The sequence below is a fragment of the Mesoplodon densirostris genome, chromosome 1, assembly GCF_025265405.1.
Source record: "Mesoplodon densirostris isolate mMesDen1 chromosome 1, mMesDen1 primary haplotype, whole genome shotgun sequence".
Taxonomy (NCBI): domain Eukaryota; kingdom Metazoa; phylum Chordata; class Mammalia; order Artiodactyla; family Ziphiidae; genus Mesoplodon; species Mesoplodon densirostris.
The window spans coordinates 93343554-93365259 of NC_082661.1; the positions used below are offsets into that span (position 1 = coordinate 93343554).

Below are 21706 nucleotides of genomic sequence, written 5' to 3' on the forward strand. Positions count from 1 at the left end.
GTTATGTTATTTACATGTGACACATCAAAAAGATAAGGAAGCCAAAAGATTGAAATTAAAAGACTGAAAAAATACATAACATAAAATAGTAATAATCCAAAATCAATCTACAGATTCAGTGTAGTCCCTATTAGTATCCTAACTGGCTTCTTTGCAGAAATTGACAAGCTGATCTGAAATTCATATGTAAATTCAAGGGGTCCAGAATAGCCAAAACAATCTTGAAAGAGAACAAAGTTGAAGAATTCATACACAGTCCTTACATTAGGGCAATGTTGATACTAGTATAATGATAGACATACAGATCAATGGAAGAGAATTGGGAAATACACCTACGTGTCTGTGGTCAACCAGCTTCCAGCAAAGGTGCCTAAAAAGCCATTCAATAGGGAGAGAATAGTCTTTTCAACAAATGGTCTTGGGACAAGTAGATATCCACATACAGAAGAATAAATTAGACACCATCCTAACTCACCGTGCACAAAAATTAATTCAAAATAAATTAAGCACATAAATATAAGAGCAAAAACTGCAAAAATCTTGGAGGAAAACATAGAAGAAAATCTTTGACTTTGTATTTGACAGTGGTTTCTTATATGACACCAATAGCACAAGGAACAGGAGGAAAATAATTTTGATATTATCAAAAAATTTAAAATTTTGTACTTCAAAGGACACCAGAAGATGGACCCCCCAAAAAAACCCATTTACATTAGCACCCCCCAAAATGAAATAACTGAAGTATAAATCTAAGAAAATATGTACAAAGTCTATGTGAGGAATACCATAACTCTGATGAAAGAAATCAAAGAACTAAATAAATGAAAGAGATTCTGTATTCATACACAGGAAGAGAGACTCAATATTGTCAGTTTTCCCAAATTGATCTATAGATCTAATGCAATCCCAATCAAGATTCTAGGAATTTATTTTGTGGATATTGACCAACTGATTCTAAAATTTTATGGAGAGGCAAAAGACCCAGAATAGCCCATACAATATTGAAGGAGAAGATAAGTCAGAGGACTGATAACATCCAACTTCAAGAGTTACTATAATGCTATGGTGATCAAGACAGTGTGATATTGGTGAAATAACAGACAAATAGATCAATGGAACAGAATAGAGAACCCAGAAATGACCTCTAAAAATAAACTGATCTTTGGCAAAGGAGCAAAGGCAATAAAATGGAGAACATAGAGTCTTTTCAACAAATTGTGATGGAACAACTGGACATCCACATGAAAAAAAAATGAATCTAGACACAGACCTTAACTCCCTTCACAACTCAAGATGGATCACAGGCTGAAATGTGAAACACAAAACTACAAAACTCCTAGAAAGTAATATAAAATAAAATCTATATGATCTTGAGTTGAGCAATGACTTTTAATAAGTTGGATTTCATTAAAATGAAAAACTTTTGCTATGTGAATGGCACTGTCAAGAATGAGAAGCCAAGCTATAGAATGGTAGAAAATATTAGTAAAACACACATCTGATAAAGGACTATAATCCAAGATATACAAAGAACTCTTAAAATCAACAATATGAAAACAACCTGAATAAAAAATGGACCAAAGATCTGAACAGACATCTCACCAAAAAAGATGTACAAATGGCAAATAAGAATACGAAAAGAGGGCTTCCCTGGTGGCGCAGTGGTTGAGAGTCCGCCTGCTGATGCAGGGGACACGGGTTCATGCCCCGGTCCGGGAGGATCCCACATGCCACGGAGCGGCTGGGCCCGTGAGCCATGGCCGCTGAGCCTGCGCATCCGGAGCCTGTGCTCCACAACGGGCGAGACCACAACAGTGAGAGGCCCACGTACAGCAAAAAAAAAAAAAAAAAAAAAAAAAAAGAGTACGAAAAGATACTCCATGTCCATATATCATCAGGGAATTTCAAAGTAAGACAACAGTGAGATTCTACTACACACCTATTAGAATGGCCAACATCTAGAACAGTGACAGCACTAATAAATGCTTCTGAGAATGTGGAATAACCCTCATTCATTGGAGGTAGGAATGCAAAAGGGTACAGCCACCTTGGAAGACAGTTTGGAAGTTTCTTACAAAACTAAACATGCTCTTACCGTACAATCTAGATTGAGTGGACAATCTTTTGTCCACACAGAAACCTGCACGTGGATGTTTAAAGCAGCTTTATTCATAATTGCCAAAACTTGGAAGCAACCAGGACATCCTCCAGTAGGCAGATGGATAAATAAACTGTGGTATATCCAGACAATGAAATATTATTTAGTGGTAAAAAGAAACAAGCTATCAGACCATGAAAAGACATGCAGGAACCTTAAATGAATGTTACTAAGTGAAAAGGTCCAATCTGAAAAGGCTACATACTGGGTGATTCCAACTAGTCAATGTTCTGGAAAAGGAAAATGATGGAGATAATAAAACTAGTGGTTTCTAGGGGTTGGGGGAGGGAGGGATGAATAGGCAGAACAGACGATTTTTAGGGCAGTGAGATTTTTTTGGTATGATAATATTATAATGATGGACATGTCATTATCCATCATTATATCCATCCATATATCAAAACCCATGGGAAGTACAACACTGAGTGAAACCTATGTAAATTATGGACTTTTGGTGAGGTGTCATTGTAGGTTCACTGATTATAACAAATATAACGCTTGGTGCAGGTTGTTGATAGTGGGCAGGCTGTGTGTGGGGGAGGTTATAGGGTATATGAGAACTCTAGTTTATATAATTTTACTGTGAAGGTAAAACTGTTCTAAAACAGTGTACTGAAAAAAACAGGAGAAAATATTTGCAAATCATATTTAATAAAGGAGTTGCATTTTTAATATGTAAAAAACTCTTACAGCTCAATAATAAAAAGGGCAAATAACCCAGTTATAAAATGAGCAAAGAAAATGAATAGATATTTCTCCAAAGAAGATACACAAATGTCCAATAAGCCCATGGAAACTTGGTTGACATCATTAGCCATCAGGGAAGTGAAGTGAAAAATCATGATCACAATGAGATGCCACCCATACCTACTAGAATGACCACAATAAAAAATATATACTCACAGTTGCTGGTGATGATGGGGGAAATATGAATCCTCATGGACTACTGGTAAGGATGTAAGATGGTCCAACTGTTTTGGAAAGCAATTTGGCAGTTCTCAAAATGTTAAACAGAGTTATTATATGACCCAGGAATGCCACTCCTAGGTATATACATGAGAGAAATGACAACATATGTCCACACAAAAACTTGTACACAAGTCTTCCTTGTAGCATTATGAAAGTGGAAAGAACTAAAATGTTCATCAGCTGATGAATGGATAAATAAAAGGTGGTATAGCCATACAATGGAATATTATTTGGCAATAGAAAAAAGTGAGTTTACTGATACATGCTATATGAAAACATCATGCTAAGGAAAAGAAGCCAGTCACAAATTACCACATATTATATGATTCTGTTTATCTGAAATGTCCAGAACAGAGAGAAATTAGATTGGTGACTACCTAAGGTGGGGTTTGGGATGGGTAGAGAAAATAGTGACTGCTAGTGGGTACTGGGCTTCTTTTTGGAGTGATGAAAATGTAATATTGATGTGATGATGGTTGCATGTGTAAACTAAAAACAATTGTACACTGGGGTAGATTGTACCGCATGTGAATTATATCTTAATAAAATGATTTTTAAACAAGTAAAAGGAAAGACATCCTGTGTATATGGATTGGAAGTCAGTACTACCCAAAGTGATCTACAGATTCAGTGCAATCCCTATCAAAGTCCCAATGGCATTTTTTACAGAAATAGGATGATGGATAATGAAATTTATATGGAATCTCATGGGACCCTGAAGAACCAAAAACAATCTTTAAAAAGAAGAAATAAAGTTGGATATTTCATGCTGCTGATTTCAAAACATATTGCAAAACTACTGTAATTAAAACAGTGTGTCGCTGGCATAAAGATAGACATAGACAAATGGAATTATAGAGCCCAGAACTTGAATGTCGAGACCATTCAGTGGGGAAAGGACAACTTCTTCAACAAATGGTGTTGGGGAAACTGAGTATTCACATGCGAAAAAATGAAGATGGACTCTTACTTTAACACCATATGCATAAAAATTTTAATAACAGATTAAAGACTTAAACCTAAAACTCAAAACTCTTAGAAGAAAACATAGAAGTGAAGCCTCATGACATTTGATTTGTCAGTGATTTCTTGGATATAACACCAAAAGCACATGTTAAAAAAAATAGACAAGTTGGAATTTATGAAAATCAAAAGCTTACATGTATTAACAGACACAAAACAGGGTGAACAGACAGCCTGCAAAATAGGACAAAATATTTGCTTATCATACTGATAAGGTGTTAATATTCTTGAATATATAAAGAAACCCAACAACTCAGCAAAATAACTCAATTTAGAAAATGGACAAAGGACTTGAATAGACATTTCTCCAAACATGATATACAAATGGCCAATAAGCACATGAAAGTATGCTCAACATCATTACTCATTGGAGAAATGCAAATCAAAATCAAATAAGTTATCACCTCAAACTCATTAGGACGGCTACTTTCAAAATAAAAAGCAAAACACAGAAAATAACATTTGTTGGAGAGGATGTGGAGAAATTGAAACCTTGCCTTGGTGTTGGAAACATAAAATAGTGTAGTTGCTATGGGAAACAGTATGGCAGTTAGAAAACAAGAGATATTTGCATGTTTATAGCAGCAGTATTCACAATAGCTAAAAAGTGAAAACAACACAAATGTCCATTATCAGATGAATGGATAAACAAAATGGTGGTGTTTATGGGCGATGGAATATTATTCAGCTTTCAGACGAATGGGAATCTGTCACATGCTACATACATCACTGATAGTCTTTCAGGACATGCTAAATGAAATAAGTCCCAACGACATAGTGTATGATTCCATTTATATGAAGTACGAAAGTATTAATATTCATGGAAACAGAGTGGTGGTTATGGGGTGGGGGGAAACGGGGAGTTGTTTTAATGGGATAGAGTTTCAGTTTTGCTTAATAAAAAAATTTGGGTATCTGTTGCACAACAATGTGGGTATACTTAACACTGCAGAACTATACACTTAAAGATGGTTAAGATGGTGAATTTTGTTATTTGCTTTTTTATCCCAATTAAAAGTAAAAATTATAAAAGAAACCCAGTCATTTACCAAATAAATAAAAAGTAAAGAAAGAAAGCTGTAGTACATATATCAGACAGAATAGGCTTACAAAGTAGACTTGAAGACAAAAAGCATTACTAGTGCTAAGAGTGTCCTTTTGTAATGATTAAAAGTGAAGAAATTCATCAGAAAGTATAACTTAATATTTGATGTATTTAATACAAAATATTCGAATATGTGAAGCAAAAGTTGATAGAACAAATCCAGTCATAGTGATGTAATTTACCCCCAACTAAATAAGGAATGATCAAATAATTTTTAAAATGAGAATAATTTGAGAAACAACTCTGTACCTAGCAACTGCAGAGTACATGTTCTTTTTGAAGATATCTATACTACTTTGACCTATTTTATAAAGCAAATTTTTAAGCATCGATAATAGATAAAACACATTAATAGTGGAATTAATTTAGTGTTTAACAATGGAGATAATACCCCGTGTGTCTTTGAACAAAGGTATATTTTAAATAACTCATCAAAGAAGAAATCATAGTGGAAATTAGAAAATCTAAGTGGAATGTTAGCTGAATTTTAAAGGTGCACCTAGAGAGATAGGCTTAAATGCAAATATTAGGTAAAATGCTTGAACTTAATAAACCAATCACCACTATTATCTTTGCTGTATAAAAATCCCGCCCCCCAGTCTCAAAGGCTTAAAGTAAAAAATTTCTCACACTGCTTGGCAGTGACTGGGTTGGCTGCTGCAACTCTGTGTGTGTGTGTGTTTGGTTCTGTTTGGTTGGTATTCATCCTGAAAAAGCAGCCCGTGTACAGTACTTGCTCATTCATTCATATAGCAGATGGGGTGAACAAGAGGATGAGCTAAAGTGTATAATTGTTTTCAAAATTGCTGCTTAGGTGTGTTTTATGTATATTTGTTCACATTCCGTTGGCTAAAGCAAATGACATGGGTAAGTGTTGTATATGGGCCAGAGTTGTATATGCTCAAAGGAGATGAAAGGTAATTACAATGGGTAGATGTACATAATCCTTTAATTTAGGAAATCTGGGCTCTGAGCAATAATAGAATCTACTGTAGCTTTTATGAAGCTAGAAGTTAGAAAGTTCTCAAGAAGTTAGAAGAATTAGCAAAATTAACTTCCATAAAAGTATATGGAAAGAAGTAATTTAATTAATTAGATCTAACAGAGGATTAATCATACCAACACTTAATTCTTTGAAAAGACCAAGATTATACTTAGGAAGACAAAATAGAGGAAAATGTAAATATTTTAGCTGCAGTGAAAATAAGGATGTAATGACTGATTATGGAGAACTTTTAATAGGTATTTCAGACGAATGATTTGAACATTTAGATAAGGAAAAATTTCTAGAAAAATATATGTTACCAAAACTGACTGGAAAAGAAAGTAAATTGCTATAGATCATTTTAAATAATCTTCAGACTCCAAGATTTAACTTAATTTTATTAGCAAGTTCTTCTAAAATTGGAATGATTCCAGCCATGAACAAGTTTGCAGTGAATAGAGCTAATAAGTATTCAAATATTTGTTGAATTGACTGAGGTAAAAAAGGGAATACTTGACTCATTTTATGAGAAGAGCATAACCTTATACTAATACCTGAAGAGAACATGAATGAGAAATTCATGAAAATATGAATGAGATTTCATTTTCTAATAGTATAAAACAACCATGAAAGGATCTATGTATTTTTGAAATGTGTACAAACATACATAGAAGGTAATACTGTAAAGAAAAAGGCAGGAATAATTATCACGTAAGTCAGGATTTGGCTTGTTTTTGTGGGAAGGGAGTAGAATACACAGGGTTTCAATATACTAGCAGTGTTGTGTTTCTAGTAGTTTTTACATATTAGTTTTTTTTTAATTTTCATTTAAATTTATTTATTTTACATATTAGTTTTCTAAACAAGTTGCACAGGTATGTTTAATACGTTTTCCTATGTGGCATATTTCATGACAATACTAAGAACATGCTAGCATGAATGGGAATGTGTGGGACAAGAATAGGTAAGCCAAAGATGAGTTACTCACATCTTGGAGCTGCAGGGCTGTTCTTGGGCTAAAATAAAGCTTAGGGTGAACTTTTTTTTTTTAATACTTAAAAATGTTTTTTTATTGAAGTATAGTTGATTCACAGTATTGTGTTATTTTCAGGTGTAAGGTTGAACCTGTTTTTGTTTTTTGTATACAGCTATTTGTCTTCTTGTCCAGTGGTCTGCTTGGGGTGGTGTTGCAAAGCTGTACATTGTTGAAGGCTATATTAACAGGGGACATACAGAAAGGACTTCCATCCAAGAGATGTGCTGCTGGGCCTCGGCATCTTGTCACTCATTGCTGGCTGGTTTCTGGGCTTTTGAGGCTCAAGAATTGTCCAGTCTACTATCTGTCATGATGCCTCTCCCTAATGAGAAATCTTTAGTTTGAACCTGCAGAACAAAGGAGAAAAAAACATTACAACCAGTTCTTCACTCATTGTACCCTCTGTCCGAGTTGCTTGTGTGGAAACCTAAATATACTCATGCCTTTGTTTCTAGCATTTCAGGAAGAACCTTCAGATTGGAAGCTTTTGAATCACATTGGTCAGTCAGTTAATATCTTTAGGCTCATCACATTTGCTATTTTGCAGTATGTCAGCTTTGTCTAGTACTTCTTAGAGTATTATGTGAAGTTATCACTGGTGGTCTAAGTGTCAATTCCCTGAGTTCTCCTTGGCTTTCCTGGCTTTATATTGTATGACAGAACATACCCAGCTGCTGGATGATTGAGACCATCAGCAGGCTCATTGTTGAGAGGGTAGACTGGAGGTGGGCTCTCTTCTGCCTTGACCTATTCTGAATTTGTGGAGTCCTCAAGCCTTAGGAGACCTGATGGCTGTTATTCACTCTGACTTTGCTGACTACTTTGCTGTCTCCTGCTGCATTTCCCTTACAAATGCAGGCAGACCTTTGTGTTTGTTGCAGATGGTGAGAGGAACTTCAGTTGTGGTGAAGTCTTTGGTATGTAGCTGGAAATGGTGTACAAATTCACGAGGAGATGCCACATCCTCACCTGGCAGACAGAGACATGACATCATACTGACTTGGCAAGCTGAGAGTCACCACCACCACTTGAGCTGTTCCTCTTCTCACAGAGAAGAACACCAACTTGAGAACCTCTCTGGCAAAGCTGGGGACTATTCCTGACCAGGAGTCAACTTGTGTGCAAGTTCCACTGAGTGCAATTCTGGACCAAAAACTAACTTCTCTGAACCTCAGATGGGGATCATTCTTCTCTACCTCACTGAGTTTTAAAGACCTTTAAAAACTGTAAAAGACTGGGCATGTGTGAGAAGGAACAAAGGCCATATGGTTATGTGGGATCAGGAATAATGATGCAAATAGAGGTGAGACCAGGAATTTAAAGACAATGCAGAAGCTTCAGGCTTTACATAGAAATTGTGACATCAAAGTACAGTCTGTGGATTTCTTCCCCAGGTGCCACAGTGTCAGATATTTTCATTATTAGTCCTTTTGTGTTGTGTATTTTAAAATGCAAAACTCTTTTAATTCTTCCTCCTAATACCTTACTCTGAAAGACTTCCTCAGATTGCTTTCCTCTCACAGGCAACATGAGGCCCCATCGTTCTCCCTTTAGATATGGTTTTGATTTGACTTCTCCCTGCTGAAGAGACAAGTGAATTAGGAGACCTAATTTCAGGTTTTGCCTCACTATTTAAATTCTAGCCAAAGCCCCTTGTACAAGTCAGTTCCTTATTTTAATACACATACTTCAATTATGGTAGCTTTATAGTAAGTTAACTCTTTCCCAGGAATTCATTCATTAACATCTGCTTGAGTGCCTGCCCTGTGCCACACTGTGCTGGGAGCTGGGAATGTGGTAGTGGACATGACTTACTATTGAAAATGCAATCTCCAAGTAATTCATAATGGTGATGTTGATGAGAGTAGGGTGTGTGGATGGAGATAATTAATCCAAAAAATCTAGATAAATAGATAACTACCATAATTGACCATTGAATTTAGTTATGAGCTGCTTCATAAATAGGAAAGAAGAAACTTGCTGAGTTATCTCAGTGGAACAGTTGGGGTAAAAGTTTGAAGAAATGAAAAGTGGAAATATGAATGTAATGCATTCAAATATATATGAATATTGAATATTATATTGAATAATATAATATGAATATTGAAGCTTGGTATAATATATTGGAGAAGTGGCAGTACCTGAAAGGAGATGAGTCAAAGTTTGTGTGTGTGTGTGTGTATTTGTTTATTAATATATTTTTAAAGATTGGAAAGTACTGGAACATTTTACATGGTTATGGGAATGGTCCAGTGGAAAGGGAGAGTTGAAGATATAGAAGGGAGTAGAAAATGGAGCTAAATTCTTGAGACTGTGAGACTGGATAGGATTCAGAGCATTGTGGATCAGGGTTTGTCAGCCTTGGCCCTATTGACATCTTGAACCAGATACTAATTCTTTTCATGGAAGCTGTCCTGTGCAACAAAGGATGGTTAGCATCATCCCTGGCCTCTATCCACTAGAGGTCAGAAACACCCCACCCCCATGACAATTTTAAAAACTGTACCTTGAAGAGAGTTATGTGGGCAAAATCACCCCTAGTTGAGAACAGTTGATACAGAGAGAGGCATTGGCCTTTCAAAGAGAGGCTTTGGTTCTTTACCTGGAGGGAAGAAATAGAACATGAGTGTAGATGGGTTTGTAAATTTCGTGGTAGAAATAAGAGTAATTTCCCTCTCATGATTTTACCTTTCTCAGTGAAATGAGTCAGGGTTATGGGGCTGGTGAAAGGGTCGAGAGTGACAAAGTTAAGTCATTTTTGTAGAATGGAAGAAAATGGTTCTTAGAAAAATCAGAGATTCCTGGCGAGCAGTGGGAGACTACAGGCTATTTCTTTTGCAGAAATTTTACTAGGGAGGCTTTAGACCAAAGAGATTCGGCAGGAAAATGGAGGACAGTACCAAGATTATTCTTTTTTTTTTTTTTTCGGTACGTGGGCCTCTCACTGTTGTGGCCTCTCCCGTTGCGGAGCACAGGCTCCGGACGCGCAGGCTCAGCGGCCATGGCTCACGGGCCCAACCGCTCCGCGGCATGTGGGATCTTCCCGGACTGGGGCACGAACCCGTGTCCCCTGCATCGGCAGGCGGGCCCTTAACCACTGCACCACCAGGGAAGCCCCCAAGATTATTCTTGATTTATTTCTAAAAATGATGGAAAAGATCCTATCTAGATCTTACTAGGTCATGAGTATTTAAAGCTGTTAACTTATTGAAACTTTTTGGCTTTTCCATTACACCACATTCTCTCACTTTTCCTTCTACTTTTTCTTCTTTTTTTTTTTTTTTTTTTTTAGTATTTACTGCAATGGGTCTTAGTTGCAGCATGCGGGATCTTTTAGTTGCAGCACATGTGATTTTTTTTTTTATATATACAGAACAGTTGATTACTAATTGTGTATTGAAAGCAGTAAGAGGTTCCACGACACCAAATAAACCAGTTCTGAGGTTTTCCCCAAGATAAAGTTTAACAGCTCGAGCTTCTTCAGTGTTTATCAAAATACAAAAGAAAAAAGTAGAGGTTATCATTTTTCGATGGCAAATCTGACCCTTGCAGGCTGAGGGAGTGAAAGCACACGTAGACAGGGGCTCCGAGGGGCTGGGGCTCAAGGATGACCACTCGCGCTCCTGCTGGTGAGACCCCAGAGAGCCCGGAGCAGGCAAGCGAGGGGACTGCAGGGCTCCCGCTCAGACCAGAGCGTTCCAACCAAAGTGCCCATGCTGACCCAAGAAAAGGCTGGGGTTCCTCCAAGCGAGAGTGGTGGATGCAGCCTCCAGCCCGTCTCCTGGGCAGCCATGTAAGCACAGATACAAGCACAAACGCTATGGGGTGTGGGATGACCCAAGACAGAGCAAATCACAGGGACCCTATTGTGACCATGCAGAATGGATCATAGCTGGTTCTGCCCCGTTTCACGTTCCCAATGGGAAACAGACCAGAGGTGGACTGGACTCAGGTCATTACTGCAGAACCTACACTAGGTACATTTCTCCCTTCTGTGTGTTCAAGTGTTCTCCTTATCTTGTATTTGTAACTATTTTAAAAAATGCACTGAGTTTGGGTTAAAAAACCAACCACCAAAATGGATCTCAACACAGATGTAAAGCCCAGAATAGGAACATCGGGCTTTTCTGACACAGTGACTCCTGGATGACCCGTGTGCCTAAAATCCCTTCTCAGTACTAAACAGTGGGTTGATTTTCTTTTTACAATAAAAAAAAGCTGAGTAATATTGCATAGGAGTACCAGAAACTGCCTCATTGGAAACAAAAACTATTTACATTAAATAAAAACCCAGTTGCAGGCTGCGTCTGCACATTTACAGCATGGTGAAGCACACTGTGACCGACCATGGAGACAGCTTCTGGCACTCACACCACAGGGGCACGTTTGCCACATGAGAGTAAAGCGAGGGCAGAAGGAGGGAGTGTGAGGGGAGGAGAGAGGAGTACAGCTCACTTCTGGTTCTGGAGCTGATTGGACAGCCAGTCCAGTCCCTCATAGAGCCCGTCCCCACTGGTGGCACAGGTGGCCTGAATGTACCAGTTCCTGTGGCGCAGAGAGTGCAGACCCAGCTTGTCCGTGATCTCAGCTGCATTCATGGCATTGGGGAGGTCCTGTTTGTTCTTCTGCCAGCATCCTCATAAGCTCCTCTCGGGCCTCATTCACACGCTCTCTGTCATCGCTGTCAACCACGAAGACGAGACCCTGTGTGTTCTGGAAGTAGTGGCGCCACAGAGGCCGGGTCTTGTCCTGGCCACCCACGTCCCACACAGTGAAGCTGATGTTCTTGTATTCCACGGTTTCCACGTTGCACGATTTCACTCAGCTTCAGTTTGTACAGGATGGTGGTCTTTCCCGCAGCATCTAGGCCCACCATGAGAATGTGCATTTCTTTTTTGCCAAAAAGGCCCTTGAAGAGGTTTGCAAAGATATTCCCCGGGCTGTAGACTGGTGGGAGCAACACTGGCCAGAGAAACCCTCGGCGGCCGCGGCGCAGCTGCTGCTCGGAGGCAGGCGTTGGTTTCGCTCCCACCACGTGTGATCTTTTTAGTTGCAGCATGCGGGATTTAGTTCCATAACCAGGGATAGAACCAGGGCCCCCTGCATTGGGAGCACGGAGTCTTAGCCACTGGACCACCAGGGGCGTCCCCCTTCTACTTCTGTAGCCATTCTTTTTCAGTTAGATTTACGTTTATTGTCTGTTTGTTCCTTAATTGTCAGAGATTCCTAGGCTTATGACTTAAGACTATATTCTTACTCTAACTGCTCTCTCTAAGCACTCTTTCTACCCAGGACTTTATTCACCACTGTATGTTGTTTTAATCCCAACTCGTTTATATCTAGACTAGATTTTGACCCTGAATTTCAGATGCAGTGTGTCTAGCTGCCTCCTGGGACATTTCATCATATTTGTCCTAGAGTTCTTTAAAAATCAACATGCCCCAAACTGAATTTATTATTTCTCCATTCAAAACCCCCTTCTTTAGCTCCTTTTTCTCCTCACAGTAAACAGAACTCCCGAGTTCGTTTATGATTCCTATATTGGTGATTGGGTCTGTGATCCCTGAACATTGGCATGGGTATATCCCTCTTGCCTCAAGTTAGTCAGTGAGTCTTGTTTGTGTTACTCTCATATTTCATGAATTCTTTCATATCTCCATGTTTCCACTTTTCCAGCCTCATCTCACTGCTCTTTTTCTCTGTACACTGAAGTACTTGGAGTTTCCCAAAGATACTCTTCTCATCTTTAAGCTTTTGTGCATGTTCCTCCAAAGCCTTGAAATGCTCTTGCCCCATCATCTTTTTTTTTTTTTTTTTTTGCGGTATGTGGGCCTCTCACTGTTGTGGTCTCTCCCGTTGCAGAGCACAGGCTTGGACACGCAGGCTTAGCGGCCATGGTTCACGGGCCCAGCTGCTCCGTGGCATGTGGGATCTTCCCAGACCAGGGCACAAACATGTATCCCCTGCATCGGCAGGTGGACTCAACCACTGCACCACCAGGGAAGCCCCTTGCCCCAACATCTTTGCTACACAAACTCCTATTCATGATTCAAATTTGGTTAGACATCACCTTCTTTGAGCATCCTTTCATGTTCTACATTTTCTGCTCTCTCCCCAGTTATGTAAACCTCTATAGTAGCATAATACAAGTGAAGGAGCTTGATTCAAGTGTTCTCTTTGTGAGTATATGAATGGTTAGGTTCCCAGATAACTATCTTATGGAAAATAACTAAAAATTCTAGATTAAATTATTGAAAAAATTACAAAAAAAAAAGTTATGCTTGTTCCATAGATTGACTGAATATGCAATCCCAGAGAAAAGAAACTGAGCTCAGAAGCAGACATTTACTCAGAGGACATTTCTTGGTCTTGGTTCTGAATGGAGGCAGGTGGGAAGTAACCACTGGATGGTCAAACATTTATGGATTTGCAGCTCAAATTCATACTTCAGTCTGAAAAAAGCCAAAACTAAGAATATAAAGTAGTTCTGGAGTATTAAAATCACAGGCGCCTGGCATAAGCAAATGTATATCCTCTTTGGAGGAACTTATTTCAGAGGTTGACAAACTCTTCTGTACAGGGCTGGATAGTAAATATTTTCTGCTTTGCAGGCTACTTAGGGTCTCTGTAGCATGTTCTTTGTTTCATGGTTGGTTTTTTGGTTCTTGTTTTTTCTATTTTTTTATTTTATTTTAATGTAGCCCTTTATTGTAAAAGCTGTTTTTAGCTAGAGGGCTGTACAATAAAACAGACCACGGGCCAGATTTGGCCCACTGATTGTAGACTGACGTCATTCTAAGCCTCAAAATATTCCCCTACGTATTTTCTAAGGGAAGTAAGTTTAGAATGGGGTTGGTGCTCAGAGAAAAAAATGACTAAGCCAGCAAGATAGTTCCACTATCTTGGTGGAGGATTTTATGTATACTTGGAAACAATTTATAATCTGTAGGTTTTTGGTGTAATTTTCTGTAAATGTCAGTTAGGCCAGACTGTTATCTGATAGCGTTGTTCAAATCTTATATATCCTGTAGACGTTTTTTTTCCTCATATAAATTACTGAGAGAGGGCTGTTAAAATCTTCAACTGTGGTTGAAATTCGTTTATTTCTTCCTTTAGAGCTGTTAATTTTTTTTTAGAGCTGTCAGTTTTTGCTATATAAATTTTGTAACTATTGTTAAATGCATGTATATATGATGCTATATATATGCATCTGTTATGAGATACAGTATATAAATGTAGTTATGTATTCTTGATAAATTGATTCATCATTGTGAAATATGCACAATGATCCATATTGACTAATTATTTATTTATTTTAATTTTTTTATCTTAAAAGCTATTTATTATACACTTCATTATTAATTTTACAGTAAACTTTTTTTTTTTTTTTTTGCGGTACGTGGGCCTCTCACTGTTGTGGCATCTCCCGTTGTGGAGCACAGGCTCTGGACGCACAGGCTCAGCAGCCATGGCTCACGGGCCCAGCCGCTCCACGGCATGTGGGATCTTCCCGGACCGGGGCACGAACCCGTGTCCCCTGCATCGGCAGGCGGACTCTCAACCACTGCGCCACCAGGGAAGCCCCAGTAAACCTTTTTTTTTTTACAACTTTATTGGAGTATAATTGCTTCACAATGGTGTGTTAGTTTCTGCTTTATAACAAAGTGAATCAGTTAAACATATACATCTGTTCCCATATCCCTTCCCTCTTGCATCTCCCTCTCTCCCACCTTCCCTATCCCACCCCTCCAGGCAGTCACAAAGCACCGATATGATCTCCCTGTGCTATGCGCCTGCTTCCCACTAGCTATCTACCTTACGTTTGGTAGTGTATATATGTCCATGCCTCTCTCTCGCTTTGTCACAGCTTACCCTTCCCCCTCCCCATATCCTCAAGTAGGTCTGTGTCTTTATTCCCGTTTTACCCCTAGGTTCTTCATGACATTTTTTTTTCTTAAATTCCATATATATGTGTTACCATATGGTATTTGTCTTTCTCTTTCTGACTTACTTCACTCTGTATGACAGACTCTAGGTCCATCCACCTCATTACAAATAGCTCAATTTCATTTCTTTTTATGGCTGAGTAATATTCCATTGTATATATGTGCCACATCTTCTTTATTCATTCATCCAATGATGGACACTTAAGTTGTTTCCATCTCCGGGCTATTGTAAATACAGCTGCAATGAACATTTTGGTACATGACTTTTTGAATTATGGTTTTCTCAGGGTATATGCCCAGTAGTGGGATTGCTGGGTCATATGGTAGTTCTATTTGTCATTTTTTCAGGAACCTCCATACTGTTCTCAATAGTGGCTGTACCAATTCACATTCCCACCAGCAGTGCAAGAGTGTTCCCTTTTCTCCACACCCTCTCCAGCATTTATTGTTTCTAGATTTTTTGATGATGACCATTCTGACTGGTGTGAGATGATATCTCATTGTACTTTTGATTTGCATTTCTCTAATGATTAATGACGTTGAACATTCTTTCATGTGTTTGTTGGCAGTCTGTACATCTTCTTTGGAGAAATGTCTATTTAGGTCTTCTGCCCATTTTTGGATTGGGTTGTTTGTTTTTTTGCTATTGAGCTGCATGAGCTGCTTATAAATTTTGGAGATTAATCCTTTGTCAGTTGCTTCATTTGCAAATATTTTCTCCCATTCTGAGGGTTGTCTTTTGGTCTTGTTTATGGTTTCCTTTGCTGTGCAAAAGCTTTGAAGTTTCATTAGGTCCCATTTGTTTATCTTTGTTTTTATTTCCATTTCTCTAGGAGGTGGATCAAAAAGGATCTTGCTGTGATTTATGTCATAGAGTGTTCTGTCCGTGTTTTCCTCTAAGAGTTTGATAGTTTCTGGCCTTATATTTAGGTCTTTAATCCATTTTGAGCTTATTTTTGTGTATGGTGTTAGGGAGTGATCTAATCTCATACTTTTACATGTCCCTGTCCAGTTTTCCCAGCACCACTTATTGAAGAGGCTGTCCTTTCTCCACTGTGCATTCCTGCCTCCTTTATCAAAGATAAGGTGACCATATGTGTGTGGGTTTATCTTTGAGCTTTCTGTCCTGTTCCATTGATCTATCTTTCTGTTTTTGTGCCAGTACCATACTGTCTTGATTACTGTAGCTTTGTAGTATAGTCTGAAGTCAGGGAGCCTGATTCCTCCAGCTCCGTTTTTCGTTCTCAAGATTACTTTGGCTATTTGCGGTCTTTTGTGTTTCCATACACATTGTGAAATTTTTTGTTCTAGTTCTGTGGAAAAATGCCAGTGGTAGTTTGATAGGGATTGCATTGAATTTGTAGATTGCTTTGGGTAGTAGAGTCATTTTCACAAGGTTGATTCTTCCAATTCAAGAACATGGTATATCTCTCCATCTATTTGTATCATCTTTAAATTCTTTCATCAGTGTCTTATAATTTTCTGCATACAGGTCTTTTGTCTCCTTAGGTAGGTTTATTCCTAGATATTTTATTCTTTTTCTTGCAATGGTAAATGGGAGTGTTTTCTTGATTTCACTTTCAGATTTTTCATCATTAGTCATGAAAGAGATTTCTGTGCATTAATTTTGTATCCTGCTACTTTACCAAATTCATTGATTAGCTCTAGTAGTTTTCTGGTAGCATGTTTAGGATTCTCTATGTATAGTATCGTGTCATCTGCACGATACAGTGACAGCTTTATTTCTTCTTTTCCAATTTGGATTCCTTTCATTTCCTTTTCTTCTCTGATTGCTGTGGCTAAAACTTCCAAAACTATGTTAAATAAGAGTGGTGAGCGTGGGCAACCTTGTCTTGTTCCTGATCTTAGTGGAAATGGTTTCAGTTTTTCACCATTGAGGACGATGTTGGCTGTGGGTTTGTCATATATGACCTTTATTATGTTGAGGTATGTTCCCTCTATGCCTACTTTCTGGAGGGTTTTTATCATAAATGGGTGTTGAATTTTGTCAAAAGCTTTCTCTGCATCTATTGAGATGATCATGTGGTTTTTCTCCTTCAATTTGTTAATATGGTGTATCACACTGATTGATTTGCATATATTGAAGAATCTTTGCATTCCTGGAATAAACCCCACTTGATCATGTTGTATGATCCTTTTTAATGTGCTGTTGGATTCTGTTTGCTAGTATTTTGTTGAGGATTTTTGCATCTATGTTCATCATTGATATTGGCCTGTAGTTTTCTTTCTTTGTGACATCCTTGTCTGGTTTTGGTATCAAGGTGATGGTGAGGAGCATGGGCTCTAGGTGTGTGGGCTTCAGTAGTTGCAGCACGTGGCTCAGTAGTTGCAGCACGTGGGCTCTAGGGCACACAGGCTTCAGTAGTTGTGGCATGTGGGCTCAGTAGTTGTGGCTCGCAGGCTATTTTCCCTCTGTTTTATACATTAAATTATGTCTACAAATCTGTCTTTATTTTCACTAGCTTTTGTCTGCCATCTCCATTCTATTCTTTTTTTTTTTTTTTTTTTTTGCGGTATGCGGGCCTCTCACTGTTGTGGCCTCCCCCGTTGCGGAGCACAGGCTCCGGACGCGCAGGCTCCGGACGCGCAGGCTCAGCGGCCATGGCTCACGGGCCCAGCCGCTCCGCGGCATATGGGATCCTCCCAGACCGGGGCACGAACCCGTATCCCCTGCATCGGCAGGCGGACTCTCAACCACTTGTGCCACCAGGGAGGCCCTCCATTCTATTCTTAAGCTCACCCAAGTACAAAGTTTTCAGTTCTATAACTTATTTTTTTGTAGTCTACTTTTTTGGCTGAGATTTCCTATCTGTTCACTCATTCAGACCATCTTTTCCTTTAGTTCATCAAACTTAACTCTGTAGTATTTGCTTTAAAGTCCCTATTGTAAAATCCAACATTTGAGACATCAGGAAGACAGTTTCTATTGACTGTTGTGGTTGTTGTTGTTGTTGTTTTCTTGACTATGTGTTACATCTTCCTGTTTCTTTTCACATTTTAGATATTAAATGTGAAATGTTTTTTTACTAGACATTTTAGGTATTACACTGTAGAGCTTATAGATTATACCATCTTCCTCTGAGGAATGTTGAGGTTTTTTTTTTTTAATTGGCCTGACAAGTTGGAAAGTTTTGGGGCTTGGTTTTATTCTTTGTTAGGTCAGATCTGTGGAAAACCTCTCTAACTTGGTAGAGCTTAGCCTCTAAACCCTATGTCTCCTCAACATCTTTTCAGGTTTTGTGTTAGACTCTGCTAGGGAATCTAGAGTAGGTCTTACTGTAGGATGTGGGCCTTACTCTGTAGCCTGGCCTAATTTTTAAAGTTTATCTCACCTGGATGCCCTGGGTGTTGATGAGTGGTTAACAAGGGGTCTCCATTCTCAATGGGGTCTATATGCCATCATCTCCCAAAGCTATTGGACCTTTAATATAACTGTTCAGCTCAGTCCCTTTGCAGTTGATTTTGGATATGTCTCAGGGAGTCTTATTCTCTATGTATGTAGCTCAGCCTTCAGCCAAGGACTCACAGGGGTCTGACCCCCTACTCACAAGGGGTATTGCCCCCTCCAACACTAATTAGCTCCCTCTTCCTCAGTGTTCTGCTCTATAGATTCCACTGCTTCAGCTTCCCTGAATGCTAAGCACTACCTTCCCAGCTCAGCAGGACAGCCATTCTTTGCTTGGGCTGAAGCTTGCTGTGCTGTGGTTGGGAAATTGTACTGAGAAAAGAGAGCTGGGGTGATTGTGGAGTCCACCTTGTGAATTTCTCTTCTTTCAGAGATCAGGATCTTGCATTGCTAGTTATCCAATGCCAAAATAGTTACTTTATATCAGTTTATGGTTATTTTCGTTGGGAGAAGTAGGCTTGTATCAGTTACTCTATCATATTCAGAGGCAGAAGATCATAACTGTTACATCATAAAATTAAAGTCTGACAGTATTAAGTCTTTGTAAAGAATGGCACAATAGGAACTCATGTACCACACAGTTGGTGCTAGATTAAATTGTTAGAACCATCTTTTTTTAAAAATTGAAGTATTGTTGATTTACAATATTATATTAATTTCAGGTGTACATCCTGGTGCTTCAGAATTTTTATAGATTATCCTCAATTTAGATTTATTATAAAGTATTGGCTATATTCCCTGTGCTATACAATATATACTTGAAGCTTATTTATTTTATACATAGTAGTTTGTACCTCTTAATCCCCTACTCCTGTCTTGCCCCTTCTCACTCCCTCCCCCGACTGGTCACCATTAGTTGTTCTCTATATCTGTGAGTCTGTTTCTGTTTTGTTATATTCATTCATTTATTTTATTTTTTAGATTCCACTTGTAAGTAATAATATACAGTATTTGTCTTCTTTGACTTATTTCCCTAGGCATAATACACATGAGGCCTGTCTGTGTTGTTGCGTGTTACAACCATCTTTGTAAACAGTTTAATATTACTTACTAAAGTTGTCTATTTATGCATCCTAGGAAACATCTATTCCATTTCTAAATGTATGTGTATACACACAGATATCTAATAAGCATCAATTTCATATCATGTCCAAAATAGTATAATGGATAAATTGTGTCTTTGTGTATAATGGTTTGGTATTTAACAGTGAAATAAATTAATCATAGATACAGAAATGGGGATGATTTTTTTCTTTCAATATGTTTTATTATGATGAAGTTATAAAAGTAGATACAAAATATTTTTTTAAAAAAGTAGTTAACTGACTTAGAAAAATAGATAAAATCCCTGAAGTTTTAAAAATACAAAATAAATTTTCATGTAAAGAACATTTTAAAATATTTTAGATGATAAGACTAACTTAAACTATTTTCAATATAGACCAAACATAGAATGTTGTTCTATAATAAATCTATAGCACACTGGTAATCCATTTGGATTTACAGAATACTTGTTTGGAATAGAATCTGATAATGAGAGAAAACCCAAGTGAATTTCAATGCAGCTGCTTTAGTAAAATTACTGCTATCACAGGTAATATCAGTATCATCCCCCAAAGCCCTTTACAGTCTGAAGTATCAAAATCTAATGCAAAAACAAAGGAAGACTGAGGAACTATTATTTTCCCTCTTTGCCAGAAGTGTACAATAGTAAAAAACCAAATCCAGTTACTGAACTGATATTAGGAGGAAATAATGTCCCTGTTGAAGCTGCTTAGTTTGGTGTACCAGCTGGTATTTTCAGGCCAGAATTCTACAGACAGGAGAGACAGCCACCTACAACCAGGCAAGAGTAACACCAGCACCATGACTGGAGCTGCTTAGAAACAAAGAAATGGGGATGATTTTTAAAGTAATGCCAGTGTAGATCAAATAAGAGAATGGTAAAATGATGATAATTGAAACTAGGTAATGGATATATAGGGCTTCAGTATACTGTTCTATTTTTGCATATGTTAGAAAAATTCCCAAATAAAAATTAAACTAAAAAAGATTTGGTGAATGTTATTCATGGAATATATGTAGTATATTATATTATATTATCATATTAAAATATGATTTTATTTACATAAAGTTCAAAAACAGGGGAAGTGAAATATATTGCTTAGGGGAACTTTCAAAGGTGGCTAACAAAAGAACAGTTAGGAAATGACCTTCACTAAAATCCATACAGCAGTACCTCTGGAGAAAAGGAAGAGAATGTGATTGGGCAGAAGCAAACAAGGAACTTTAAGGTATTGGCAGTGTTCTGTTAACCTAGATGGTGGTAACAGGTGGTATTCACAGCTATTAATTTTTAAACTGTATACATATAGTTCACACTAAGGCAGAATTATTTTAAAAGACCTGGATGAAAGAATTTTGAGAGTTTTGGTTTGGTGTAGTCAAGGGAGGCATTATAGAGAAGGGTTAGGCTTAAACTTGGCCCTAGTAATGAATATTCTATATTATAATTAACAAAACACTTAATCTAGGACCCACTGTTTTGTTCAGTACTCCTGACCAAAAAAAAAAAAAAAAAAAAAAAAAACCCCAAAAAAATATCTTCCTTTGGAACGCATTCTTCTTGACTTCAGTTTCTGTCTTGTTTTTCATTCAGTCATCCATTCTTTGTTCATTCATTACAGATATCGGAGTACCTGTGAGGTGTCAAGCTTAGTGATAGGCACTTGTGTACAGTGTTGAGGAAAATAAATAGCAAGTCCCTGATGTGGAGTTTACAGGCCCAAGGTCCTTTATGTTTCCCCTGTTTGTTGAGCTCAGACTAGGAACCTCTTTTGTATGTTTGATTTAAGGTGTAGACTTGTCAGCCCTAAACAACTGGCTCATTTCTTGCCTTTTCCTGGGACTCTGCTTGATTTATTTTTCAGGTTTCTGTGGCAGAGAAAATTTTTTTCCCACTGCTAAAACAGTGGTTGTAAAATTTGCCCCCTTATAACTTTTACCAGAATTTCCATCCCTTGATGCACGCAAGAGCTTTTCCTTAGTTTTTAGGCA

General features: G+C 38.1%; 1 protein-coding gene and 1 pseudogene across 1 annotated transcript in view; one reads left to right on the plus strand and one right to left on the minus strand.

Moving 5' to 3' along the window:
* Nucleotides 1–9282, plus strand: part of LARP1B (La ribonucleoprotein 1B) — a 60884-nt gene extending 51602 nt beyond the window's left edge. The window contains exon 12 of the mRNA XM_060105868.1: nucleotides 8135–9282. The gene's annotated coding sequence lies outside the window, so the exon portion shown is untranslated. The remainder of the gene's footprint in view (nucleotides 1–8134) is intronic.
* Nucleotides 9283–11217: 1935 nt separating this feature from the next.
* On the minus strand, nucleotides 11218–12335 carry LOC132488358 (ADP-ribosylation factor 1-like; annotated as a pseudogene).
* Between the last annotated feature and the right edge of the window lie 9371 nt (nucleotides 12336–21706).